General features: G+C 41.9%; 1 non-coding gene across 1 annotated transcript; it reads right to left on the bottom strand.

The window, feature by feature from the left end:
* Nucleotides 1–5,606: 5,606 nt before the first annotated feature.
* Nucleotides 5,607–5,791, bottom strand: LOC142654469 (U2 spliceosomal RNA). The gene has a single exon (XR_012849063.1). It is a non-coding gene; the product is annotated as a U2 spliceosomal RNA (small nuclear RNA).
* Between the last annotated feature and the right edge of the window lie 1,320 nt (nt 5,792–7,111).

Below are 7,111 nucleotides of genomic sequence, written 5' to 3'. Positions count from 1 at the left end.
TCCTCCTGCAACCTCCATCCTTGCACAGTTTGTTAGACTTCCTTCCAGGTAACATAGTAACAAATCCAAATTGGTGGTGTCTTTGTAGGCGAGGGAGGGTTTGTTGCAATTTCAAATCTTACTTCTTTCAAATGTAGGGAGGAGAGCTCATTCCATCACATCCATCTAGTGCACAAAGGTCCATTGTGGCGGCTGCAATGGCTGCTTGCTGTTTCCCCTACTCCTTTATTCCACTATTTGACTGTGGTGCTGCATCAATCAGTGGCTGTGGGCTGACAGACAGACTGGCTGGCTGGCTGGCTGGCTCAGGTGCAGCTCTTGAACTTACCTAGGAGGAGGGACAGAGGAAAAGGAAGGTGAATGAGCTGTCCCAAATTGAAGTGCAGGAAACACAGAAACACAGACACAACACAGCCAACACAAGAGGTGTCAATCTACTCATCAAGTCATTTAATAATTAGGTCATTATCACACATTACACAACATGCATTGTATAAAGGCATTACCCAACAGGTTTTCAAATAATGGGATTAAAGGAGAGATCCAATCAGCAAGAAAAAAACAATGGCAAAAGTAAAAAGCACTTTTCACATCTGATTTTAGTCACTGCATAAGGAAAGGGTGCACCGGTCCTGGAGATACTCCAATACCACTTGCCTAACCGGTAGAATATTATGCAGCGACATCCACACAATATCACGCTACTGTTTCACATACCACTCACCTTTAATTTACTCCATACACCGTGCACTTCATTAGACCTCAAACCTACAATTTCACATGGCATTTCATTCATACGTATTCTCTTCATCACCGCATTCTTATTATTTAAACTCACTCATTGGCACGGCAATCAAATAATTTTTCCTCACAAAAACCTCAATCCTCATATACCACACTGGACACTTAAAAGCCACAGGCACACTTGCATCTCTCTTCACCCAATTCAAACCATACAACATCGATCCAGCCAAGTATCTAATCATGAAACCAGTCGTACTATTTTTCTGCACTAACTGAGACACCACTTTAATATAATTCAAACCTAAAAATATCTCAACATTCCTAAAATCCAAACCAGCATTCACACACATCTTATACACATACTCTCTCTTAAATTTTTCCATTCTACCCCCCCCCCCCCCCCCCCCCAAAAAAGGTAAAAATCATCTTTTCAGTCTTCTTAATTTTGCGGGTAGCAAAAGGGAAAACAACTGCACAAAAAAGTAAAATTGGCAACACAACAGCTTTAATTATCAGAATTTTTCCAGTCAGCGTTAAACTTCTGTCTCCAAAAATTCAGCTTTCGTTCTATTCTCATACCACATTCATCCCAACATTCATTCCCTCTCAAATCCTCATTAGATTTCACACCCAATATTTTAATAGCACCCATCTCACAATTAACTCCATCCATCCTCACACTCCTGTCACCAAAACACTTCAAGCTACATTTGCCCCAATTCACTTTAAACGCAGACGCACTACAAAACAAACTCAACAACAATCTCGCTCTATTTATATCAGCCTCTCTTTCACTAACAATCACCACATCATCCATATAACTCAATACTTTTACAAACTTACCGTTACTCCCAGGAATTAATAACCCCCTCATAAATTTTTCCTTTCTAATCATACACAACAATACTTCAATCACACTAATGAACAGGACAGGGGACATAGAACAACCCTGCCTGACACCTGACCTTATCCCCACTTTTCCACTCAGAAATCCATTTACTTGAAACTCACTCGTTACACTCCTATACAAACCTTTCACTGCATACACAAAATTTCTCGGAAAACCCATTTTGCACAACACACTAAACATAAACACATGCGACATCCTATCAAACGCCTTTTCAAAGTCCACAGATAGCACCAAACATTTCTGCTTTCTATCCATACAGTCCCCAATCATATCCCTTAGTAACAATAAATTATCAGTCATATTTCTACCAGGCACTGCACACACTTGATCTTCATTCACCACTTCACCAACAACCTCACGTATCCTATTGGCCAATACTTTACTAAAACACTTATAGTCAGAATCCAACAAAGTAATTGGCCTCCAATTTGCCAAATTTTTCTTCTCACCTTTTTTATATACCAGCACAACCACACCTTCTTTCATAGATTCGCTCAGCACACCATGCTTCCACATATACTGACATACCTCAAGCAAATCCCCACCCATTATATCCCACATCCTCACATATAATTCAATCGGGATCCCATCCTTCCCAGGTGTTTTATTTTTACTTGCACTCATCACCACATTTTTCACTTCATCCATCGTAATCTCACCACACACAGACTCCCAATCTTCCTCTCCAAGTTTATTTTCCAAACCATTCAAGACCTCATTAATCAAATCCTTATCATACCACTTCTCTCCATACAACTGGGTATAAAAACCTTCAACTTCACTCATCACATCCTTTCCAGAAACACACAAGCCCCTATCATTCAATAATTCATCCATATCATCCTTTTTACCAACAAAAAAGAAAGAGAGATGCCTCCAGCTCACCTTATGGACGGACCTGTATTGAATGGTCCTCTGCGCACGGGTCCTCGTGACGGCACACGAATAACTGACTGTTTGTAGAAGAAGAGGGGGGTGGATCCAGCGCTGTGGTTGTTAAAAAGAAACTATTTCTAAGTTTTAATTGTGTCCATTAAAATTAGGATCGGTAGCAAAGTTGTGATGATGTCCTAGAATGCTGGGAGTGTAAATGAAGGTAAATAGCCTACGCGTTTCGAACGCTGCCTGCGTTCTTATTCATGGCTTGATCCACCCCCCCTCTTCTTCTACAAACATCCTTTTTACCACATATTTTTTTTTTAAAAAAGAATCGTGTACATTTTTCATCTTTGTCTAAGTTCTCAACTTTTGATCTATATATAATTTTTTTCCCTTTTTCCTCTAATAAACGTCTACTTTCACTCCTTGCGTCCCTCATCAAATATCTCACATCCACACCAAGCTCGCTAAGTTTTCTCAACCATTCTATTCTAACATTCAGCTCATTATATTTGTTTCTTAACATAGCTGCTTTTTTATAGCCCCATTTTTTAAAGAATTTTTTACATTCATTCTTCATCCAATCCCACCACTCCAACACATTCCCAAAAAATTCCTGCTACAATTTCCATCCTTTATCAGCATACAAAAAGGCCTTCACAATTCTTTCATCCTCTAATAAACTTACATTTAACTTCCATACCCCTGCACCACGCACTAAACGAACATCCCCTTCAAAGGTTGCACACATCACGCTGCCGCAAACTCATACACCCCACATTTTTTGAGAAAAGCACACAATTTATCCTTAATGTTACCCCTCCTCTATCAGATCTATAAGTGTCGGGTGGTGGCTTTCCCAAATGAACCTCAGCAGCATCTATAAAAGAAAAATATTTGATTAATTGGTACAACTTTTTACCAGATACATCCATTTTTTCCCCTTCCGTCACACAGTTAAAGTCCCCAACCCAAATTGTAGAGAGAATTGCAGGAGAAAGGTGGATCTTTCCAGGGGCGCTGCTGTGTGGTAGAAATGATAGGAACGAAGTCCAGAGGTATTGATAATAAGTTCAATTTATTTAGGGTGAGTGGCTACGCGTTTCAACGATGAACAATCGTCTTCCTCAGGCCATGTACACATTACAATGGACACATCTTATATAGCATGTGGGTTCAAATTGACACAAGTGAAAAAACCGCCAAATCTGCAGAGGTCAAGGTGCGATCGTGACGGCTCTCCCGGCTTTTTCCGTTATTCCCAACGGAAAAAGCCGGGAGAGCCGTCACGATCGCACCTTGACCTCTGCAGATTTGGCGGTTTTTTCACTTGGTACAACTGAAACAATTTGGTACAACTGGACAATTTGTGACCCTCCTGGTTACATTTGGAACACTTCCCTGAATTTTGGCATCCTTCCATTGTGTGGCCAAAGACTTTACAATTCCTGCAGATGGGAGGACACCTGGGAAAAAAAGATATCCCCTATTTCTTCCAATGGAGAAATTCGATGGAGGGAAATGGAAGCCTCCTGGTTCCTCAATGTTTTGCCGAAACCGGACCCGGAATTTATATTTTCCGTTCCAGAGCATTTCAGTGTTCAAGATTTTATTCTCAAATTTGACATATGCACAATGTCTAGACAGGAGAGCCATGATGTCCATAGTCTTCAATCCAACATCAACTTCGATCCGAATGCCGTACTTGACCCGGTTTTCCCCGACCTTAGCGTGACGCACAATTACGCCCATGTCGATCGCCTTCCTACCACTGGCTGTCTACCTATAGATACAAGCAGCTTAAGTCCCGAAGGGCGATGCTGCAGGGCCGAGAGCTCAGCACTGGACGCTTCTGGTAGCCACTTGAGCTTAGCCAGAAGGCCGAGAAGCGATAACCAGAAAGTGGTGCGTGTTGGCAGAGCCTGGCCAATACTGCTGTTCACCCCTTGCAGCGATTCAGCCTACTCCTAGGCACCTCCATGGGGCCCTGCCGGCTCACACACTCACACAAGCAGCCAGGCGGGAGGTGAAAAAAGGCCGGAAAGGAAGCTAGATATGCTTTGCTTGCACCACAATGCTGTGCAGAAAGCGGAGGAATCAACATAAAAACGCCTTCCTGGCAATGCCCAAATGCCCTCCTGCCGTGCAGACAAATGCTAGCAGCTGCAAGTGCATGCCCAAAGCCACCCCTTCTCCCTTCACGCCTTCGATCACCTGTAATACAGTGCCTGCTGACCAACACTGCCTGGGCCCAGGCTTGTCTGTCTGAGGTCCCATTATGATGTCCTAAAGCTTGCTCTCACTTCTTAGGGCCCCACTATGACATGCACAAAGTTCCGTCAGAACCTTATATTAGACGTTGCTGCTCAGTCAGTCACTCAGTGTTGCCTTGGAGGGCAACACAGAAACATGTGCCCGTGTTGCCTGCACGGCTAGCTACCTCCAGGAGGCCACAAGAGGGAGACAGGGGACTGCTAAATGGCAAATAGGCATCCTCCTCTAACTTTACTGACACCTTCTTGTCCTTCTTCCTCCTTCTCCTCCTCCTCCTACAACCTCCATCCTTGCACAGTCTGGATTGGTTAGAGACTAAGGATTGGAATTCTTACTTCTTTGAAATGTAGGGAGGAGAGCTCATTCCATCTAGTGCACACAGGTCCATTGTGGCGGCTGCAATGGCTGCTTGCTGTTCCCCATCTCCACTATTTGACTGTGGTGCTGCATCAATCAGTGGCTGTGGGCTGACAGACTGGCTGGCTGGCTCAGGTGCAGCTCTTGAACTTACCTAGGAGGAGGGACAGAGGAAAAGGAAGGTGAATGAGCTGTTCCAAATTGAAATGCAGGAAACACAGAAAGACAGACACAACACAGCCAACACAAGAGGTGGCAATCTATTAATCGAGTTATTTAATAGTGAGGTCATTATCACACATTACACAACATGCAATGTATAAAGGCATTGTCCAACAGGCGTTCAAATAATGGGATTAAAGGAGAGAGCCAATCAGCAAGAAAAAAACAATGGCAAAAGTAAAAAGCACTTTTCACATCTGATTTTAGTCACTGCATAAGGAAAGGGTGCACCGGTCCTGGAGATACCTCAATACCAGGTCAATGCGTGTAGTGGACAGAGCAAGCTCTATTTCCATCTCCCTGTTCTAAAAATCAATTTAATATATGTTCCCCAGATAGGGGACGTATCAGATATTAACCCCTTAAGGACGCAGCCTTGTTTTGGCCTTAAGGCTCAGAGCCCATTTTTCAAATCTGACAAATTTCACTTTATGTGGCAATAACGTCGGAATGCTTAAACCTACCCAAGCGATTCTGAGATTTGTTTTCTCGTGACACATTGGGCTTCATGTTCTTGACAAAATTTGGTCGATATATTCAGTGTTTATTGGTGAAAAATTGCAAAATTTTGAGAAAATTTTGAAAAAATAGCATTTTTCAGAATTGAAATGCATCTGCTTGTAAAACAAACGGTTATACCACCCAAAATAGTTACTGGTTCACCTTTCCCATAGGTCTACCTTAGATTGGCATCGTTTTTGAACATTCTTTTATTTTTCTTGGACGTTACAAGGCTTAGAACATAAACAGCAATTTCTCATATTTTTAAGAAAATGACAAAAGCCTTTTTTTAAGGTACCTCTTGAGTTCTGAAGTGGCTTTGAGGGGCCTATGTATTAGAAACCCTGATAAAACACCCCATTTTAAAAACTAGACCCCTCAAAGTATTCAAAACAGCATTTAGAAAGTTTTTTAACCCTTCAGGCATTTCACAGGAAAGCAAAGTGGAGGTGAAATTTGCAAATTTCATTTTTCTTGCTGAATTTCAATTTTATTCAATTTTTTTTTCTGTAACACAGAAGGTTTTACCAGAGAAACACTACTAAATATGTATTGTCCAGATTCTGCAGTTTTTAGAAATGTCCCACATGTGGCTATTGTGCGCTCGTGGACTAAAACACAAGCCCTAGAAGCAAAGAAGCACCTAGTGCATTTTGAGTCCTCTTTTTTATTAGAATATATTTTAGGCAGCATGCCAGGTTTGAAGAGGTGTTGAGGTGCCAAAACAGTAGGAATCCCCCAATAGTGACTCCATTTTGGAAACTACACCCCTCAAGGAATTCATTTATGGTTGTTGTTACCATTTGGACCTCACAGTTTTTTCACAGCACGTATTTGAATTGGGCTGTGAAATGAAAAAAATGTAATTTTTTCCAATAAAATGTCATTTGTGATCAAAATTTCTTATTTTCACAGGGAACAAAATACCCCATTTTGTTGCCCAATTTGTTCTTAGTGTGGCAATACCCCATTTGTGGTGATAAACTGCCGTTTGGGCCCATGGGAGGGCTCAGAAGGAAAGGAGCGCTATGTGTTTTTTGGAGTCCAGATTTTGCTGGATTGGTTTTCGGGTGCCATGTCGCATTTGCAGAGCCCCAGAGGTATCAAAGCAATGGAAACCCACCAGAAGTGACCCCATTTTGGAAACTACACCCCTCAAGGAATTCAATTATGGGTCATGTGACCATTTAGACCCCATAGTTTCTTCACAGAACTTATTTGAAT

Source organism: Rhinoderma darwinii, chromosome 5 (assembly GCF_050947455.1).
Source record: "Rhinoderma darwinii isolate aRhiDar2 chromosome 5, aRhiDar2.hap1, whole genome shotgun sequence".
Taxonomy (NCBI): domain Eukaryota; kingdom Metazoa; phylum Chordata; class Amphibia; order Anura; family Rhinodermatidae; genus Rhinoderma; species Rhinoderma darwinii.
The sequence above is the reverse complement of the archived record's forward strand: the minus strand, read 5'-3'. Positions and strand labels throughout refer to the sequence as shown.